The sequence below is a fragment of the Panulirus ornatus genome, chromosome 28 (genome assembly GCF_036320965.1).
Source record: "Panulirus ornatus isolate Po-2019 chromosome 28, ASM3632096v1, whole genome shotgun sequence".
Taxonomy (NCBI): domain Eukaryota; kingdom Metazoa; phylum Arthropoda; class Malacostraca; order Decapoda; family Palinuridae; genus Panulirus; species Panulirus ornatus.
The window spans coordinates 16,987,575-17,009,845 of record NC_092251.1 but is presented as its reverse complement, the minus strand read 5'-3'; the positions used below and the strand labels follow the sequence as shown (position 1 = coordinate 17,009,845).

General features: G+C 42.6%; 2 protein-coding genes across 12 annotated transcripts in view; one reads left to right on the top strand and one right to left on the bottom strand.

The window, feature by feature from the left end:
- LOC139757869 (uncharacterized) overlaps window positions 1–16,931 on the bottom strand; it is a 283,058-nt gene extending 266,127 nt beyond the window's left edge. For 3 of the 10 annotated variants that reach the window (XM_071678788.1, XM_071678787.1, XM_071678784.1), the window contains exon 1: window positions 16,788–16,931. The gene's annotated coding sequence lies outside the window, so the exon portion shown is untranslated. The other 7 variants (XM_071678783.1, XM_071678782.1, XM_071678781.1 and 4 more) reach the window with 5 other exon arrangements.
- Window positions 16,932–21,343: 4,412 nt separating this feature from the next.
- LOC139757871 (leucine-rich PPR motif-containing protein, mitochondrial-like) overlaps window positions 21,344–22,271 on the top strand; it is a 147,777-nt gene continuing 146,849 nt past the window's right edge. The window contains exon 1 of one of the 2 annotated variants that reach the window (XM_071678792.1): window positions 21,344–21,791. The gene's annotated coding sequence lies outside the window, so the exon portion shown is untranslated. The remainder of the gene's footprint in view (window positions 21,792–22,271) is intronic. The other variant, XM_071678791.1, reaches the window with a different exon arrangement.

Sequence of the window (22,271 nt, the reverse complement as noted above, 5' to 3'; positions counted from 1 at the left end):
GAAGAGCAGTGTGGTTTCAGAAGTGGTAGAGCATGTGTGGATCAGGTGTTTGCTTTGAAGAATGTATGTGAGAAATACTTAGAAAAACAAATGGACTTGTATGTAGCATTTATGGATCTGGAGAAGGCATATGATAGAGTTGATAGAGATGCTCTGTGGAAGGTTTTAAGAATATATGGTGTGGGAGGCAAGTTGTTAGAAGTAGTGAAAAGTTTTTATCGAGGATGTAAGGCATGTGTACGTGTAGGAAGAGAGGAAAGTGATTGGTTCTCAGTGAATGTAGGTTTGCGGCAGGGGTGTGTGATGTCTCCATGGTTGTTTAGTTTGTTTATGGATGGGGTTGTTAGGGAGGTGAACGCAAGAGTTTTGGAAAGAGGGGCAAGTATGAAGTCTGTTGTGGATGAGAGAGCTTGGGAAGTGAGTCAGTTGTTGTTCGCTGATGATACAACGCTGGTGGCTGATTCATGCAAGAAACTGCAGAAGCTGGTGACTGAGTTTGGTAAAGTGTGTGAAAGAAGAAAGTTAAGAGTAAATGTGAACAAGAGCAAGGTTATTAGTAGGGTTGAGGGTCAAGTCAATTGGGAGGTAAGTTTGAATGGAGAAAAACTGGAGGAAGTAAAGTGTTTTAGATATCTGGGAGTGGATCTGGCAGCGGATGGAACCATGGAAGCGGAAGTGAATCATAGGGTGGGGGAGGGGGCGAAAATTCTGGGAGCCTTAAAGAATGTGTGGAAGTCGAGAACATTATCTCGGAAAGCAAAAATGGCTATGTTTGAAGGAATAGTGGTTCCAACAATGTTGTATGGTTGCGAGGCGTGGGCTATGGATAGAGTTGTGCGCAGGAGGGTGGATGTGCTGAAAATGAGATGTTTGAGGACAATATGTGGTGTGAGGTGGTTTGATCGAGTAAGTAATGTAAGGGTAAGAGAGATGTGTGGAAATAAAAAGAGTGTGGTTGAGAGAGCAGAAGAGGGTGTTTTGAAATGGTTTGGTCACATGGAGAGAATGAGTGAGGAAAGATTGACCAAGAGGATATATGTGTCAGAGGTGGAGGGAACGAGGAGAAGTGGGAGACCAAATTGGAGGTGGAAAGATGGAGTGAAAAAGATTTTGTGTGATCGGGGCCTGAACATGCAGGAGGGTGAAAGGCGTGCAAGGAATAGAGTGAATTGTAATGATGTGGTATACTGGGGTCGACGTGCTGTCAATGGATTGAACCAGGGCATGTGAAGCGTCTGGGGTAAACCATGGAAAGTTCTGTGGGGCCTGGATGTGGAAAGGGAGCTGTGGTTTCGGTGCATTATTACATGACAGCTAGAGACTGAGTGTGAACGAATGGGGCCTTTGGTGTCTTTCCTAGCGCTACCTCGCACACAGGAGGGGGGAGGGGGTTGTTATTCCCTGTGTGGCGGGGTTGCGATGGGAACAAATAAAGGCAGACAGTATGAATTATGTACATGTGTATATATGTATATGTCTGTGTGTGTATATATATATATGTGTGTACATTGAGATGTATAGGTATGTATAGTTGCGTGTGTGGACGTGTATGTATATACATGTGTATGTGGGCGGGTTGGGCCATTCTTTCGTCTGTTTCCTTGCGCTACCTCGCTAACGCGGGAGACAGAGACAAAGCAAAATAAAATAAATAAATATAAATATATATTTTTTTTACACTATTCGCCATTTCCTGCATTCGCGAGGTAGCGTTATGAACAGAGTACTGAGCCTTTGAGGGAATATCCTCACCTGGCCCCCTTCTCTGTTCCTTCTTTTGGAAAATTACAAAAAACGAGAGGGGAGGATTTCCAGCCCCCCGCTCCCTCACCTTTTAGTCGCCTTCTATGGCACGCAGGGAATACTTGGGAAGTATTATTTCTCTCCTATCCCCAGGGATAACACACACACACACATATATATATATTCTTTCTTTCTTTCATACCATTCACCATTTCCCGCATTAGCGAGGTAGCGTTAAGAACAGAGGACTGGGCCTTTGAGGGAATATCCTCACCTGGCCTCCTTCTCTGTTCCTTCTTTTGGAAAATTTAAAAAAAAAAAAAAAAAAAAAAAAAAATATATATATATATATATATATATATATATATATATATATATATATATATATATATATATATTTTTGCTTTGTCGCTGGCTCCAGCGTTTGCGAGGTAGCGCAAGGAAACAGACAAAAGAAATGGCCCAACCCACCTCCATACACATGTATATACATACGTCCACACGCAAATATACATACCTACACAGCTTTCCATGGTTTACCCCAGACGCTTCACATGCCCTGATTCAATCCACTGACAGCACGTCAACCCCGGTATACCACATCGATCCAATTCACTCTATTCCTTGCCCTCCTTTCACCCTCCTGCATGTTCAGGCCCCAATCACACAAAATCTTTTTCACTCCATCTATCCACCTCCAATTTGGTCTCCCACTTCTCCTCGTTCCCTCCACCTCCGACACATATATCCTCTTGGTCAATCTTTCCTCACTCATTCTCTCCATGTGCCCAAACCATTTCAAAACACCCTCTTCTGCTCTCTCAACCACGCTCTTTTTATTTCCACACATCTCTCTTACCCTTACGCTACTTACTCGATCAAACCACCTCACACCACACATTGTCCTCAAACATCTCATTTCCAGCACATCCATCCTCCTGCGCACAACTCTATCCATAGCCCACGCCTCGCAACCATACAACATTGTTGGAACCACTATTCCTTCAAACATACCCATTTTTGCTTTCCGAGATAATGTTCTCGACTTCCACACATTCTTCAAGGCTCCCAGGATTTTCGCCCCCTCTCCCACCCTATGATCCACTTCCGCTTCCATGGTTCCATCCGCTGCCAGATCCACTCCCAGATATCTAAAACACTTTACTTCCTCCAGTTTTTCTCCATTCAAACTTACCTCCAAATTGACTTGACCCTCAACCCTACTGTACCTAATAACCTTGCTCTTATGGGAATATGGCAGTGGATGGAACCATGGAAGCGGAAGTGGATCATAGGGTGGGGGAGGGGGCGAAAATTCTGGGGGCCTTGAAGAATGTGTGGAAGTCGAGAACATTATCTCGGAAAGCAAAAATGGGTATGTTTGAAGGAATAGTGGTTCCAACAATGTTGTATGGTTGCGAGGCGTGGGCTATGGATAGAGTTGTGCACAGGAGGATGGATGTGCTGGAAATGAGATGTCTGAGGACAATGTGTGGTGTGAGGTGGTTTGATCGAGTGAGTAACGTAAGGGTAAGAGAGATGTGTGGAAATAAAAAGAGTGTGGTTGAGAGAGCAGAAGAGGGTGTTTTGAAGTGGTTTGGGCACATGGAGAGAATGAGTGAGGAAAGATTGACCAAGAGGATATATGTGTCGGAGGTGGAGGGAACGAGGAGAAGAGGGAGACCAAATTGGAGGTGGAAAGATGGAGTGAAAAAGATTTTGTGTGATCGGGGCCTGAACATGCAGGAGGGTGAAAGGAGGGCAAGGAATAGAGTGAATTGGAGCGATGTGGTTTACTGGGGTTGACGTGCTGTCAGTGGATTGAATCAAGGCATGTGAAGCGTCTGGGGTAAACCATGGAAAGCTGTGTAGGTATGTATTTTTGCGTGTGTGGACGTATGTATATACATGTGTATGGGGGGGGGTTGGGCCATTTCTTTCGTCTGTTTCCTTGCGCTACCTCGCAAACGCGGGAGACAGCGACAAAGTATAATAAAAAATATAAATAATATATATATATATATATATATATATATATATATATATATATATATATATATATATATATATATCCCTGGGGATAGGGGAGAAAGAATACTTCCCACGTATTCCCTGCGTGTCGTAGAAGGCGACTAAAAGGGAAGGGAGCGAGGCGCTGGAAATACTCCCCTCTCGTTTTTTTATTTTAATTTTCCAAAAGAAGGAACAGAGAAGGGGGCCAGGTGAGGGTATTCCCTCAGAGGCCCAGTCCTCTGTTCTTAACGCTACCTCGCTATCGCAGGAAATGGCGAATAGTATAAAAAAAAAAATATATATATATATATATATATATATATATATATATATATATATATATATATATTGGAAAGGATCACAATTTTGCGCGTGATCAAGATATTCTTAAGACTCCATGGGGAAAATGAAACACAAAAAGTTCCCAAGTGCACTTTCATGTAATAATCATATCATCAGGGGAGACACAAGAGAGAAATATAAGTCAGTTGATGTACATCGAAGAGACGAAGCTAGGACGCCATTTGGTAAACATGTGATTGTCCAATCACATGTTTACCAAATGGCGTCCTAGCTTCGTCTCTTTGATGTATATCAACTGACTGTTACATTTCTCTCTTGTGTCTCCCCTGATGATGTGATTATTACACGAAAGTGCACTTGGGAACTTTTCATGTTTCATTTTCCCCGTGGACTCATAGGAATATACTTTCCATGGTTTACCCTAGACGCTTCACATGCCTTGGTTCAATCCATCGACAGTACATCGACCCTGGTATACCACACTGTTCCGATTCACTCTATTCCTTGCACGCCTTTCACCCTCCTGCATGTTCTGGCCCCGATCACACAAAATCTTTTTCACTCCACCTTTCCAACTCCAATTTGGTCTCCCACATCTCCTCATTCCCTCCACCTCTGACATATATATCCTCTTTGTCAATCTTTCCTCACTCATTCTCTCCATGTGACCAAACCATTTCAAAACACCCTCTTCTGCTCTCTCAACCACACTCTTTATTACAATACATCTCCCTTACCCTTTCATTACTGACTCGATCAAACCACCTCACACTACATACTGTCCTCAAACATCTCATTTCCAACACATCCACCCTCCTCCGCACCACTCTATCTATAGCCCACGCCTCGCATCCATATAACATTTTTGGAACCACTTTTCCTTCAAACATACGCATTTTTGCTATCTGAGATAATGTTCTCACCTTCCACACATTTCTGAACGCTCCCAGAAGTTTCGCCCCCTCCCCCACCGTGACTCACTTCCGCTTCCATGATTCCATCCGCTGCCAAATCCACTCCCAGATATCTGAAACACTTCACTTCCTCCAGTTTTTCTCCATTCAAACATACCCCCAACTGACTTGTCCCTCAACCCTACTGTACCTAATAACCTTCCTCTTATTCACACTTACTCTCAGCTTTCTTCTTTCACACACTTTACCAAACTCAGTCACCAGCTTCTGCAGTTTCTCACCCAAATCAGCCACCAGCGCTGTATCTCAGCAAACAATGACTGAATCACTTCCCAAGCTCTCTCATCCACAACAGACTGCATACTTGCCCCTTTCTCCAAAACTTTTGCATTCACCTCCCTAACAACCCTATCCATAAACAAATTAAACAACCATGGAGACATCACGCACCCCTGCCACAAACCGACATCCACTGAGAACCACTGGGAGGTGAGTTTGAATGAAGAAAAACTGGAGGAAGTGCAGTGTTTTTGATATTTGGGAGTGGATTTGGCAGTAGATGGAACCATGGAATCAGAAATGAATCACAGGGTGGGGGAGGGGGCAAAGGTTCTGGGAGCGTTGAAGAATGTGTGGAAGGTGAAAACGTTATCTTCGAGAGCAAAAATGGGTATGTTTGAAGGAGTAGTGATTCCAAAAATGTTATATGGTTGTGAGGCATGGGCTATAGATAGGGTTGTGCAGAGAAGGGTGAATGTGTTGGAAATGAGATGTTTGAGGACAAATATGTGGTGTGAGGTGGTTTCATCGAGTTAGTAATGAAAGGGTGAGAGACATGTGTGGTGATAAAAAGGGTGTGGTTGAGAGAGCAAAAGAGGGTGTATTGAAATGGTCTGGTCACATGGAGAGAATGAGTGAGGAAAGATTGACAAAGAGAATATATGTATCAAAGGTGCAGGGAACAAGAAGTGGGAGACCAAATTGGAGGTGGAAGGATGGAGTGAAAAAATTTGTGAGAGATCGGGGCCTGAACATACAAGAGGGTGAAAGGAGCGCAAGGAATGGAGTGAATTGGAACGATGCGGTATACTGGGGTTGACGTGCTGTCAATGGATTGAACCACGGCATGTGAAGCGTCTAAGGTAAACCATGGAATGTTTTGTGGGGCCTCGATGTGGAAAGGGAGCTGTGGTTTTGGTGCATTACACATGAAAGTTAGAGACTGAGTGTGAATGAATGTGGCCTTTTGTCCTTTACTAGCACTACCTCGCTAGGGGAGGGGGGATGCTATTTCATGTGTGGCGGGTTGGAGTGAAAAAATGAAAAAGATTTTAGGCAATCGGGTCCTGAACATACAGGAGGGTGAAAGGCATGCAAGGAATAGAATGAATTGGAACGATTGTCAACGGATTGAACAAGGGCATGTGAAGCGTCAGGGGTAAACAATGCAAAGGTTTGTGGGGCCTGGATGTGGAAAGGGAGCTGTGGTTTCGGTGACACATGACAGCTAGAGACTGAGTGTGAATGAATGTAGCCTTTTTTTGGTTTGTCCCTGGCACTACCTTGCTGGAAGGGGGAGGATGCTATTTCATGTGTGGCAGGCTGGCAACAGGAAAGGATGAAGGTAGCAAGTGTGGATATGTACATGAGTATATATGTAGATGTCTGGGTATGTATATGTATGTATACGTTGAAATGTATATATATATGTATACGTTGAAATGTATATGTATGTATTTGTGAGTGTGTGGGCCATTCCTCAAGTTTCCTTGCACTATCTCGCTGTCGCAGAAGACAGCGGTTAAGTATAATAAATGAATAAATAAGAAACATATCTATATATACAGAGGCAGGAGGACAAGAGAAAGGTGCAAATGGCGAAAAAGAGGGCAAATGAAAGTTGGGGTGAGAAAATATCATTAAATTTTAGGATTTGTAAGTAGCATTTATGGATCTGGAGAAGGCATATGATAAGAGTTGATAGACATGCTCTGTGGAAGGTATTAAGAATATATAGGTATGGGAGGTAAGTTGTTAGAAGCAGTGAAAAGTTTTTATCATGGATGTAAGGCATGTGTACGTGTAAGAAGAGAGGAAAGTGATTGGTTCTCAGTGAATGTAGGTTTGCGGCAGGGGTGTGTGATGTCTCCATGATTGTTTAATTTGTTTATGGATGGGGTTGCTAGGGAGGTAAATGAAAGAGTTTTGGAAAGAGGGGCAAGTATGCAGTCTGTTGTGGATGAGAGAGCTTGAGAAGTGAGTCAGTTGTTGTTCGCTGATGATACAGCGCTGGTAGCTGATTCTGGTGAGAAACTGCAGAAGCTGGTGACTGAGTTTGGTAAAGTGTGTGAAAGAAGAAAGCTGACAGTAAATGTGAATAAGAGCAAGGTTATTAGGTACAGTAGGGTTGAAGGACAAGTCAGTTGGGAGGTAAGTTTGAATGGAGAAAAACTGGAGGAAGTGAAGTGTTTTAGATATCTGGGAGTGGACTTGGCAGCGGATGGAACCATGGAAGCGGAAGTGAATCACAGGGTGGGGGAGGGGGCAAAAGTTCTGGGAGCGTTGAAGAATGTGTGGAAGTCGAGAACATTATCTCGGAAAGCAAAAATGGGTATGTTTGAAGGAATAGTGGTTCCAACAATGTTATATGGCTGCAAGGCATGGGCTATAGATAGAGTTGTGTAGAGGAGAGTGGCTGTGCTGGAAATGAGATGTTTAAGGACAATATGTGGTGTGAGGTGGTTTGATCAAGTTAGTAATTATAGGGTAGGAGAGATGGGTGGTAATAAAAAGAGTGTGGTTGAGAGAGCAGAAGAGGGTGTTTTGAAATGGTTTGGTCACATGGAGAGAATGAGTGAGGATAGATTGACAAAGAGGATATATGTGTCAGAGGTGGAGGGAACGAGAATTGGGAGACCAAATTGGAGGTGGAAAGATGGAGTGAAAAAGATTTTGAGTGATCGGGGCCTGAACATGCAGGAGGGTGAAAAGCATGCAAGGAATAGAGTGAATTGGAACGATGTGGTATACCGGGGTCGACATGCTGTCAATGGACTGATCCAGGGCATGTGAAGCATCTGGGGTAAACCATGGAAAGTTGTGTGGGGCCTGGATGTGGAAAGGGAGCTGTGGTTTCGGTGCATTATTACATGACAGCTAGAGACTGAGTGTGAACGAATGTGGCCTTTGTTGTCTTTTCCTAGCACTACCTCACACACATGAGGGGGGAGGGGGTTGTTATTTAATGTGTGGCTGGGTGGCAATGGGAATGAATAAAGGCAGACAGTATGAATTATGTACATGTGTATATATGTATATGTCTGTGTGTGTATATATAGTTATACATTGAGATGTATAGGTATGTATATTTGCGTGTGTGGACGTGTATGTATATACATGTGTATGTGGGTGGGTTGGGCCATTCTTTCGTCTGTTTCATTGCGCTACCTCGCTAACGCGGGAGACAGCGACAAAGCAAAATAAATAAATAAATAAATAAAAAGATGTTTTGGAAGGAGGTAAAAAAAAAGTGCATAAAACAAGGGAACAAATGGTAGCATCAGTGAAGGTGGCTAATGGGGAGGTGATAACAAGTAGTGGTGATGTGAGAAGGAGATGGAGTGAGTATTTTGAAGGTTTGTTGAATGTGTTTGATGGTAGAGTGGCAGATATAGAGTTTTGGTCGAGGTGGTGTGCAAAGTGAGAGGTTTAGGGAAAATGATTCGGTAAACAGAGAAGTGGTAGTAAAAGCTTTGCGGAAGATGAAAGCCGGCAAGGCAGCGGGTTTGGATGGTACTGCAGTGGAATTTATTAAAAAAGGGGGTGACTGTATTGTTGACTGGTTGGTAAGGTTATTTAATGTACGTATGATTCATGGTGAGGTGCCTGAGGATTGGCGGAATGCTTGCATAGTGCCACTGTACAAAGGCAAAGGGGAAAAGAGTGAGTGCTCAAATTAGAGGTATAAGTTTTTTGAGTATTCCTGGGAAATTATATGGGAGGGTATTGATTGAGAGGGTGAAGGCATGTACAGAGCATCAGATTGGGGAAGAGCAGTGTGGTTTCAGAAGAGGTTGAGGATGTGTGGATCAGGTGTTTGCTCTGAAGAATGTATGTAAGAAATACTTAGAAAAGCAAATGGATTTGTATGTAGCATTTATGGATCTGGAGAAGGCATATGATAGAGTTGATAGACATGCTGTGTGTAAGGTATTAAGAAATATGGCGTGGAAGTAAGTTGTTAGAAGCAGTGAAAAGCTTTTATCGAGGACGTAAGGCACGTGTACATGTAGGAAGAGAGGAAAGTGATTGGTTCTCAGTGAATGTTGGTTTGCGGCAGAGGTGCGTGATGTCTCCGTGGCTGTTTAATTTGTTTATGGATGGGGTTGTTAGGGAGGTGAATGCAAGAGTCTTGGAAAGAGGGGCAAGTATGCAGTCGTTGGGGATGAGAGAGCTTGGGAAGTGAGTCACTTGTTGTTCGCTGATGATACAGCGCTGGTGCCTGATTCTGGTGAGAAACTGCAGAAGTTGGTGACTGAGTTTGGTAAAGTGTGTGAAAGAAGAGAGCTGAGAGTAAATTTGAATAAGAGCAAGGTTATTAGGTACAGTAGGGTTGAGGGACAAGTCAATTGGGAGGTAAGTTTGAATGGGGAAAAACTGGAGGAAGTGAAGTGTTTTAGATATCTGGGAGTGGATTTGGCAGTGGATGGAACCATGGAGGCGGAAGTGAATCACAGGGTGGGGAGGGGGCAAAAGTTCGGGGAGCGTTGAAGAGTGTGTGGGAGTCAAGAACGTCATCTTGGAAAACAAAAATGGGTATGTTTGAAGTAGTGGTTCCAACAATGTTATATGGTTGCGAGGCATGGGCTATAGATAGAGTTGTGCAGAGGAGGGTGGGTGTGTTGGAAATGAGATGTTTCAGGACAATATGTGGTGTGAGGTGGTTTGATCGAGTAAGTAATGAAAGGGTAAGAGAGATGTGTGGTAATAAAAAGTGTGGTTGAGAGAGCAGAAGAGGGTGTTTTGAAATGGTTTGGTCACATGGAGAGAATGAGTGAGGAAAGATTGACAAAGAGAATATATGTGTCAGAGGAGTAGGGAATGAGGAGAAGTGGGAGACCAAATCGGAGGTGGAAAGATGGAGTGAAAATGATTTTGAGTGATCAGGGCCTGAACATGCAGGAGGATGAAAGGCGTGCAAGGAATACAGTGATTTGGAATGATGTGGTATAACGGGGTCGACGTGCTGTTAATAGACTGAACCAGGGGATGTGAAGTGTCTGGGGTAAACCATGGAAAGTTTTGTGGGGTCTAGATGTGGAAAGGGAGCTGTGGTATCGGTGCATTACACATGACAGCTAGAGAATGAGTGTGAATGAATGTAGCCTTTTTTTTGTTTGTCCCTAGCACTGCCTTGCTGGAAAGGGGAGGATTCTATTTCACATATGGCAGGCTGTCGACAGAAAAGGATGAAGGTAGCAAGTATGGATATGTACATGAGTATATATAGGAAAGGATCACAATTTTGCATGTGATCAAGATATTCCTATGAGTCCACGGGGAAAATGAAACACGACAAGTTCCCAAGTGCACTTTTGTGTAATAATGACACCATCAGGGGAGATACAAGAGACAAATAAAAGTCAGTTGATGTACATCGAAGAGACGAAGCTGGGACGCCATTTAGTAACGTGATTGTCCAAAACATACAATCACAAATGGCATCCTAGCTTCGTCTCTTCGATGTATATCAACTGACTTTCATTTCTCTCGTGTCTCCCCTGATGATATGATTTTTACACAAAAGTGCACTTGGGAACTTACTGTATTTCATTTTCCCCATGACTCATAGGAATGAGTATATATGTAGATGTCTGGGTATGTATATGTACATATACGTTGAAATGTATATGCATGTATATGTTGAAATGTATATATATGTATTTGAGTGTGTGTGGGCCATTCCTCATGTTTCCTTGCGCTACCTCACTAACGTGGTAGACAGCGGTTAAGTATAATAAATAAATAAATAATAAACATACCTATATATATATGGGATGTACTTAGGGAATCATTGATGGATTGCGCAAAAGATGCTTGTGGCATGAGAAGAGTGGGAGGTGGGTTGATTAGAAAGGGTAGTGAGTGGTGGGATGAAGAAGTAAGAGTATTAGTGAAAGAGAAGAGAGAGGCATTTGGACGATTTTTGCAGGGAAAAAATGCAGTTGAGTGGGAGACGTATAAAAGAAAGAGACAGGAGGTCAAGAGAAAGGTGCAAGAGGTGAAAAAAAGGGCAAATGAGAGTTGGGGTGAGAGAGTATCATTAAATTTTAGGGAGAATAAAAAGATGTTCTGGAAGGAGGTAAATAAAGTGTGTAAGACAAGGGAGCAAATGGGAACTTCAGTGAAGGGCGCAAATGGGGAGGTGATAACAAGTAGTGGTGATGTGAGAAGGAGATGGAGTGAGTATTTTGAAGGTTTGTTGAATGTGTTTGATGATAGAGTGGCAGATATAGGGTGTTTTGGTCGAGGTGGTGTGCAAAGTGAGAGGGTTAGGGAAAATGATTTGGTAAACAGAGAAGAGGTAGTAAAAGCTTTGCGGAAGATGAAAGCCGGCAAGGCAGCAGGTTTGGATGGTATTGCAGTGGAATTTATTAAAAAAGGGGGTGACTGTATTGTTGACTGGTTGGTAAGGTTATTTAATGTATGTATGACTCACGGTGAGGTGCCTGAGGATTGGCGGAATGCGTGCATAGTGCCATTGTACAAAGGCAAAGGGGATAAGAGTGAGTGCTCAAATTACAGAGGTATAAGTTAGTTGAGTATTCCTGGTAAATTATATGGGAGGGTATTGATTGAGAGGGTGAAAGCATGTACAGAGCATCAGATTGGGCAAGAGCAGTGTCGTTTCAGAAGTGGTAGAGGATGTGTGGATCAGGTGTTTGCTTTGAAGAATGTATGTGAGAAATACTTAGAAAAGCAAATGGATTTGTATGTAGCATTTATGGATCTGGAGAAGGCATATGATAGAGTTGATAGAGATGCTCTGTGGAAGGTATTAAGAATATATGGTGTGGGAGGCAAGTTGTTAGAAGCAGTGAAAAGTTTTTATCGAGGATGTAAGGCATGTGTACGTGTAGGAAGAGAGGAAAGTGATTGGTTCTCAGTGAATGTAGGTTTGCGGCAGGGGTGTGTGATGTCTCCATGGTTGTTTAATTTGTTTATGGATGGGGTTGTTAGGGAGGTGAATGCAAGAGTTTTGGAAAGAGGGGCAAGTATGAAGTCTGTTGGGGATGAGAGAGCTTGGGAAGTGAGTCAGTTGTTGTTCGCTGATGATACAGCGCTGGTGGCTGATTCATGTGAGAAACTGCAGAAGCTGGTGACTGAGTTTGGTAAAGTGTGTGAAAGAAGAAAGTTAAGAGTAAATGTGAATAAGAGCAAGGTTATTAGTTACAGTAGGGTTGAGGGTCAAGTCAATTGGGAGGTGAGTTTGAATGGAGAAAAACTGGAGGAAGTGAAGTGTTTTAGATATCTGGGAGTGGATCTGGCAGCGGATGGAACCATGGAAGTGGAAGTGGATCATAGGGTGGGGGAGGGGGCGAAAATTCTGGGAGCCTTGAAGAATGTGTGGAAGCCGAGAACATTATCTCGGAAAGCAAAAATGAGTATGTTTGAAGGAATAGTGGTTCCAACAATGTTGTATGGTTGCGAGGCGTGGGCTATGGATAGAGTTGTGCGCAGGAGGATGGATGTGCTGGAAATGAGATGTTTGAGGACAATGTGTGGTGTGAGGTGGTTTGATCGAGTAAGTAACGTAAGGGTAAGAGAGATGTGTGGAAATAAAAAGAGCGTGGTTGAGAGAGCAGAAGAGGGTGTTTTGAAATGGTTTGGGCACATGGAGAGAATGAGTGAGGAAAGATTGACCAAGAGGATATATGTGTCGGAGGTGGAGGGAACGAGAAGAGGGAGACCAAATTGGAGGTGGAAAGATGGAGTGAAAAAGATTTTGTGTGATCGGGGCCTGAACATGCAGGAGGGTGAAAGGAGGGCAAGGAATAGAGTGAATTGGAGCGATGTGGTATACCGGGGTTGACGTGCTGTCAGTGGAATGAATCGGGGCATGTGAAGCGTCTGGGGTAAACCATGGAAAGCTGTGTAGGTATGTGTATTTTGCATGTGTGGACGTATGTATATACATGTGTATGGGGGTGGGTTGGGCCTTTTCTTTCGTCTGTTTCCTTGCACTACCTCGCAAACGCGGGAGACAGCGAAAAAAAAAAATAACCTATATATATGTGTGTATGTGTGCAACTGGGTCATCATTCTTCTGTTTCCTCGCACTACCTCACTAACGCATGAAACAACCATCAAGTATAAAAAAGAATATTATTAATATTATTATTATCATTATTATTATTATCATTATTATCATTATTATCATTATACTTTGTCGCTGTCTCCCGTGTCAGTGAGGTAGTGCAGGGAAACAGACCAAAGAATGGCCCAACTCACCCACATACACATGTATATACATACACATCCACACATGCACATATACATTCCATCTCAATGTATACATATATATGTATCCACACACAGACATATACATATATACACATGTACATAATTCATACTTTCTGCCCTTATTCATTCCTGTCACCACCACGCCACACATGAAATGACAACCCCCTTCCCCTGCATGTGCGCGAGGTAGCACTGGGAAAAGACAACAAAGGCCACATTCGTTCACACTCAGTCTCTTGCTGTCATGTATAATGCACCGAAACCACAGCTCCCTTTCCACATCCAGGCCCCACTCAACTTTCCATGGTTTACCCCATACCCTTCACATGCCCTGGTTCAAGCTATTGACAGCACGTCGACCCCAGTATACGACATCGTCCCAATTCACTCTATTCCTTGCACGCCTTTCACCCTCCAGCATGTTCAGGCCCCGATCACTCAAAATCTTTTTCACTCCATCTTTTCACCTCCAATTTGGTCTCCCACTTCTCCTCGTTCCCTCCACATCTGACACATATATCCTTAGAAATGTATAGAAATTTGAAGAGAGATATATAGTCAGAAAAAACACTGTATGACAACAGGCCAGCATCCATTATCATGTTCCTTTGTGGAACAAATAAGCTGCTCTGACTGTCGTGGGGAAGAGACAGAAAATCTAAATAAGATCATTCTGAGATGCCCTAAGTATCACAAAGAACGAAATGAAATGAGTACTGCAAATATATGTAACCGACCAGTCATAACAGGTAAAATGCTTTTTGAAACCAAGGATACAGAAAACACTATAGATTTAATATACAAATTCTTAAGAATAAGTGAGAGGGAAGAAAGGAATAACTGTACATATGAGACAATAAAGAGCAAGTTTATACCATAGACCAGAGTACACTGTTTTGTAGTATATAATACAATAGACTGAGAGGGCCAATGAAATGGTAAGGCCTTCATTATACAGCTGAAATGAGCTCCCACCAACTGAATTAAACAGATAATGATATCAATCACATTTCTCATCAGTAAAATTGTACTTTATTAGCACCACAGAAATAGCTTTAGGAGATGGAAGGAACACTTATCAATGAACTTTCACATTGTAAAGATGATTTAGACCAGCACTATAAAGGATCTGGAGCAGTTTCTATCCTAACCTTAATTCATCTCCCTACACTAGGAGTCCGCCCTATCCTTATGAGGCTCCTGCAGCACTCATGAATCTGTCCACGTCCATCAGTCTGAACCACAGGTTAAAAAGTGAAGTGATGTTGCACATGTGTCTATGTGCAGAGAGTGCAGGGCAACTAATCTATAAGTGCTCAATGCCTTGTTTATGGCAGTTACATCACTGGCAAGAAAGGTCTTGGTTCAAGATGGAACAGTATTTATAGTGTTGTAGTGATGGGTTATGTCCAGTCCGTAAGAGGAAGATTGTGATTTGTGATTTCTGGGGAGTTTGGTTTCTGATGGGTTTATGTCTGGTACCTGGGTTTGCATTCTAAGACTGAGTTGGAGGTCTGTTGTTTAGTGCCTGTCAGTTATTTCAGGTCAGTTGTTCAGTGCTTCTCTGGTTATCTCAAGAGTGCATGTGTTTTGTCAATGTTATACTTGTTAAGGGTACGGGGGATTTGTGAACAGAAGTTACTGAAGTGTGTGTCAGGGGTAAGCCTTATATTTCTACAAGAAGTTGGTGGATAGTTTTGAAGTGGTTAGAGTGGCAGAGGTTTAGTGCTGTAGCGTAAGACAGTGCTGAACATGTTGAGGTGAGAGTGTGTTGCGAGGATCTTTGTTTCATTGTGAAGGTGTTGAGAGTTTGTAATTGTAAGGTAGCCATATATGTTGCGACTAAGTATATAAGTAATAGATGAGAGGGTTATGAAGATCATGGAAAATGCAGCATTAATGTAAAAGGGAGACACTTGTAAAAATCAACCTGACACCTCATTTAACTTCTCCTGGTGGCTGCAATTTATCCTAGCTCTCAATGTTAGTGTCAATATGCACTGGACACTCCCATGGCTTCAGCAATGTGCCAGCCAGAAATATACAGATACACAGCAAAAGACACACTAGAAAAATGGTGATAACGCTGCCCAGCCTCCTGACAATCAGTCATTCAACTTAAGTCTTCAGCACAGATCATCACAAACTAATAAACAGTAGTTCTGCAATGAAAATCTTGGCTGCTAAAGGATGCTAAGTGATTTTTTCGTGGGTTCTGTTGGTTTCTATGTCACCTATTTTTACATTCATCAATCCTATACTTTCTTTGATCTTCATAATCCTCCCTATCATCATTAATCTTTTACTGAAAACATTACACTCTTAATCACAGAACAACTACATAACCTCATCTGAATGTATGGAGACTATTAGTTTGTGCTTTTTCTCAAATCCATATACTTCCTAGTTCCATAATATACAAATTTTACCTATTCCAAATACCATCAACAGTAAAGTAAACTTCAGGTGCTATGAAAATTAAGAGAGGTTTTCATATGTTCTAAAAACATGTTTCATAATGTTTTACATTATTTCAGGTCCATACTCCCACTGATCTTCATAAACCTTGCCACTATTCGTACTGGATATTAATAATGTGATGAAGAAATCACAATCACACAAACCCTCAGGAAATACAACCAAACCATCAGTCATTCTTACATACTACAGAGTTAATATGGTGGAATATCTAAAATAAAACATTACCTTTCTACATGGAAGAGCTTCCCAGCTTCATATCCAACAACCCGCTAACCTGCCCGGCAGGTAACCACTGCAGTAAACCAAGTGGAAGTTTCAACTTTCATAAACACAAGAGTCCTCCAATAAAGCTACATTTCTGGTAAAAGGTTGTTGTGGTGTTCCGACATCATTTTATCATACTGAACTACATGACGAGGTTGTACAGTAAACACAAGTGACAAGTAAATACCTCCAACACTGAAAAATTGAAATTGTGTGGAAATGCAATTTTGATTAAAATTTCCACTATGGCATCTTTGACAATCCAATCATCTTGACTCCTGTACCCCTCTAGCTTTAAGCACTCTACATTCAATCCACTATAAAACGTAAATTAACTGGTGAAGTTCATTGAAAAGCGAGAGGGTCACTGGTCGATGAAAACCGTAAACAAACCCCAGCCTCTTGAGCCGCCACTCACAACAACCTCCGCTCCCCTCTCATCACCCATTTTTAACACTGTCTTTTAATCTTACAGCTGTAATTAGGGTAACAAGTAGATATCAGGATAAATTGTACATGAATAGCATCTATGAACCAGGAACGTACGTTGAATTAATAGTCGATCTTGTAAACAATATCCGTTCACAACCTTAAACTGGCTCGATGGTTCTTCCTTATACTACAGTTACAGAATATCGTGAGCTGTAATAAAGCTATTTTCTGGCTTAAAGCCTGTACGTTTAATTTTGAATTAGGTTTTTCGCAATTTTGCTACTTATCTGTGGTCGCGTTTTACAATATTTAAGATTACCCTTGACTTGTGTTCCGTTTTCTCTTCTAAATCTTTAAAACATGGAAGTTTCACAACCCAGTCTCTTACACCCTTATTTGCCCTTTATTCACCACACATTTCAACAAAAATATTGGTTTGTGGTTTACATTCATCTGACAGCTTCTCAAGAATATACAAATAAATGAAGGATGACTAACAGGTAACCTAAAGGAAAAAACTAAATTAAGAGAGAGAGAGAGAGAGAGAGAGAGAGAGAGAGAGAGAGAGAGAGAGAGAGAGAGAGAGAGAAGCCTCTCTACGAATACTTAAAAATACACATGTCGAGATTTTGGGAGAATGGAAGAGCTAGAGTGTAAAGGTTTTCGCATTATCTGCTTGTTTATTTATGCAATTTCTTTATGTTGGTGTAATCAAGGGAGGAAAGGTGGACCATGGGGTCAGTGGCAGCGGCACTGGGAGGTAGGGGGTGGGGGTCTCATCCCCTCATTGTTTAGACTTACCTGTATACAACTGCAGTAAGAAGTATGTTGTGAAAGCTATTGCACCAATGAACACCCCCCCCCCCAAATACACACACATACACACTCACACACACACACACACACATTTTAGAAGCTGCCACCATCAACTATTTCTTTTGATTTTCTCTCATATCTTGTCGCCGTTTCCTTCGTTATCGAGGTAACGCCATAAACCAGACAAAAAAGGCCTCATCTCTCACGTCCATTTCGTCGTGTGTAATGCACCAACACCGCGGCCCACCATCCAGTCAAGCCCTAAAGACCTTTCTATGTTTCTCCCAGCTACTTCATATGCTCTGGTTCAGTCCATTGACAACACGTCAATCCCTGTATACCACAACGTTCCAGTTCGTTCTATCCTGTGCACGCCTTTCACGTTCAGGCCCTAAATACTCAAAATCTTTTTACTCCATCCTTCCAGTTCCAATCTGATTAACCCGTTCTCCTTGTTCCCTCCACTTTTGATACATATGTCCTCTTCTCAACTTCTCATCTATTTTCTCCATATTTTCAAAGCATTTCCTTCAAACTCTTCTCAGCTCTCTCAACAATACTCTTCCTATTACTACACACCTCTCTTATCCTGTTATTACTCACTTGACCAACCGTCCTCACGCCATATACTATCCTCAAACATCTCATTTCTAACGCATCGACCCTCCCCCGCACATCGGCATCTAAGGCCTATGCTTCGTATCCATACAGTATTCCTTGGACAACTGTACTTTCAAACATACTCATTTTTCCCTCGCAGATAACAACCTCTCTTCCCACACATTCCTCAATGCTCCCAGAACCTTCGCCTCCTCCCCACCCTGTGACCCACTTCTGCTTCCATGGTTCCATTTGCTGCTAAGTCCACCCCCAGATATCTAAAACACTTCACAGCCTCTAAGTTTTCTCCATTCAAACTCACACTTAGCCAACTTGTCTCTCTACACTGCTGTGCCCAATAGCTTTTCTTTTTTGCTCATTTTTACTCTTAACTGCTTCTTTCACGCATTCTCTAAAACTCAGACACCAGCTTCTGCAGTTTCTCATTTGAAGCTGCCAGCAGTAAAGTATCATCAGAAAACAGAAACTGACTCACTTCCCAGAGCCCCTCCCTCATCCCAGAAATCTGCACACCTGCTTCTCTCTCCAAGACACTTGTATATACCTCCGTCGCTATCCCATCAATAAACAAATTCAACAACCATGGGGGCATCACACACCCCTCCCACAGACTCACCTTCCACTGGAGCCACTTACCCTCTGTATCCATTCCCACACACGAGTTAAACTCTTGATAAAAAAAAAAAACTCACTGCTTGTAGTAGCTTACCTCCCACCATGTGAGCTGAAGACCTTCCACAAGGCATATCTATCAATCTTTTCATATGCCTTTTTTATCCATAAATGACACATACGAATCCTTTAAAGATGTCTGAGAAAGTGAGAGTCTAGGATAGTTTCAAAGACTGGAGACAGCTGAGGTGAGAGCAATAGGGCGATAGCTGGAGAGGTCAGAGCGGTCGCTTGCCAAGGTGGAGTCGAGGTTTCAGAGACAAGGGCAAAACTCAGAGGAGCTCTTCCTTAGCACACGAGGGTTATGCCATCTGAACCATACGTCTTGTCCACCTGGATCTGGAAGAGTGCCTGGAAGACCTTGCCCGAGGAAAAAAACAGGAAATGGCCAAAGTTTCAGGAGGAGATGGAGGCGGAGGATCAGTGAATCATCCATAGTTGCCAAAAAGTGCATCTTTGTCAGTTGGAAAGTTAGTAATAGATTGATCAGGGCGGTAAAGAAGAGGAAAGTCTGAGTAACAGCAGTTGTTGGAGATGCTTTTGGTTACGGACCAAAAAGATTTATCAGAGTCAAGTCAGTACGCTCTCTTTTCTATGAGTGTGTGTATGTATATTCATATATTATCCCTGCAATGATTCCGAGCATAATTTAGTGTGGGTTTCTTGGGGTATGGAAGAGGTCCATCCATGGTCCGGCGTGCACCGTCCCTGATGGCTTCAGAGCAGTCATCAAACCATGAGCACAGAGAAAAACAGTTAAGAAATGGGATGTAGGCCTCCATCTGATGGCTTCAGAGCAGTCATCAAACCATGGCCAACGATAAAAACAATAAGAAAATGGGATGTAGGCCTTCATCGCAGCCAAGATAAACTTCTACTATGCGTTCAGCACAGCACAAGGCATCCCCTCCAGTGAAGCAGCAACCATCCCAGGGAAAGTCTATAAAGAAGCTGCACAGGGATAACCATTGAGCTCTCACAAAGTACCAAAATTGGCGTTTTCGAGGGTGGGGAGGATGGATGTGACCAGTAGGATTATGGTCAAAAGACCCTATGCGGCAAAAATGGTGTATGTGTAGTGGGAGGGCTCCTATGTAAATGATCGTTAGGAAGAGAAAAAGAAAAGGCCTCCGCTTCACCAGGATAGTCCCGGTTAGTTCCAAGCCTTGTTGTGGAAACCCCTGAACGCTGGACAGAGGATCTCAGCACGTGGATTAGAAGAAAACAGCTTGTGGCAAGATGTACAGGAGAGAGAGAGAGAGAGAGAGAGAGAGAGAGAGAGAGAGAGAGAGAGAGAGAGAGAGAGAGAGAACAAATAAGGGTAGATTTTGAGCCAGATGGCATCAAAGAGACCAAGATCCACAAGGCGAATAGTCTATATTTTTCATTATATTAGGCACATCTTCACCCCTGGAACGGAAAGGATGATAAAGATTATAGCTGTGGATCTGATAGTAAGAGAAGCAGCCGTGGACAGTTGGATTACAGAGATGTATCAGATCAGGGAAGGAGGTAATCAGCTGGTGTTCAGCTGAGGGAAGGCTACAATTGAGACCGCCAATGTTGCAGAAATGGATGGGGAAAAAAAAAGCCAGATATAGAAGCTGTAGCTATGGAAATGGGATGCTTTTTGCATGGGACCATGTCATTTATTGGCCTCCTACCTCATTTGATTTCCCCTGCGGTCCCACATGAATATGCTCCAAGGGGTGTCCCACCAAGTATCATCCCTGCCTCTACTTAACCATCGTTCTGCTTGAGAGGAATATTATTTTGTTACAAATCTACATCAAATGGCAGTAGCAGGCAGGCTCTTGACGGATATTTCTCATAATATGGATATATATAAATCAAACCTTAAATATGCTCTATATCCAAACATTTCACAGAATGATAAGTAAGCACTTTGGGTGTACGACAATCGAGTAACCTGGAACCTCTTTGATTAAAAGGTGTGGTTAATGCAGGGGACGAGTTAATATGCTTCATGCCATCCTTCTCTAATCCAGACTGGCATTTAGGGCTATTAAGCCAGTTCCCCCAGCCGGGCCCTAGATGTAACCTACCTTAACAAACTTGTACTCACACAGAGTAGTCGGTACTGGTGGGTCAGGTATTTTCTTTATTTCTTTGATAGTATACTTATAGATTTGGCCTCATATTTTCTTTTTTAAATGGCGAAAAGGTTTACATTCTTTTATTACATTTACATTCTGTTTAGAATTGTATTATGGACCTGAACCCATCGCCATGTAGGCATAGTATAGGGTTAAACTAGTAAACCAATCAACCTTACCTCATTAACTGAAGGAGGTACCTCTCCTGGCTTGATGTAACAGGTGCCATAAGGGAAAATAAAGAAGTGGGCAAATAACAGGCGATTCACAGATGCCAAATAGTTGCCAAAATACACTAACAAACATCATGCACGTCCCATACTACACTTACATATCTAGGACGATGGATCTGCTATAGCAGTTTGTATGCACTATTTTCATGGCATCCAAGTCATGCTGTCTATCTCCTTACCAAATATGACCGCATGTTTGCTTGCCAGTCACAACCAAGGATGATGTCCGTTGATAATTACATTCATTTTCATTTAGCTGATCCTTGATCAGTGCCTCCCCTGGCCACCTGCTGCTGCTGCACGAGTCAGCCTCCCTGAGCCAGTCTAACGGTGGTGGCTCACACTGGTGAACCTCCACACCGTGATAGTTAAGGTGATAGTTGGCTGAAACTCGAAATAGGAGGAATGGGAATGAGTGAAGTCGTGCATTTCTCTGTCATCATATTTTGCGGAGGCTAAGAAAGACGTTAAGAGAAAGCAAGGGAAATTCATTTCGAAAAAACTTTGTTTTGGGAGGTATTTACAATGGCCTTTCGACTAAGCTTCTGTCAGTCTATTCGAATATATGCTTTTATGAACTGCCATGTTAAGTATTCACTATCCCTCTTCACTGGCGATGACAGAAATCAACACTGGATTTCTTCTCGACGATTTTCAAGGTATGTATACCATATTATCCACCATGAATGGCAGGACCACTTCTCGTCCCCCCAGTATTTACTGACACAGCCCCTTACCAGCGGGTTGTTCCCTCATATTTAGTGGCATTTCGGCCTTCCAACCCACAGTTTGTCCCCTGATATTTACCGACTATAAGCCTTTACAGACAGTTCTCTTATGCCGGCATTTTGCTCCCAGGATAGTTTGTTGCCGACAGTTCACCCCAACATATACCAACCCAGCCGTCTACAGACACTTCATTACCAGATATTTCCCAGCATTCCTCCTGTGTCGCTGCTAGAACAGGGGCCCCAAGGTTCCTCTTCTCATATTCATCAACATATTACATCTTACCGACATGCACTTCCCTAACATCTGCCCTTACCGACAGTTTATTCTCTAATATCGCCGACAGTTTACTCTAATGTCACCGACAGTTCGATCCCTAATATTTACCAGCCTAAAGTATGGGGTGAAGT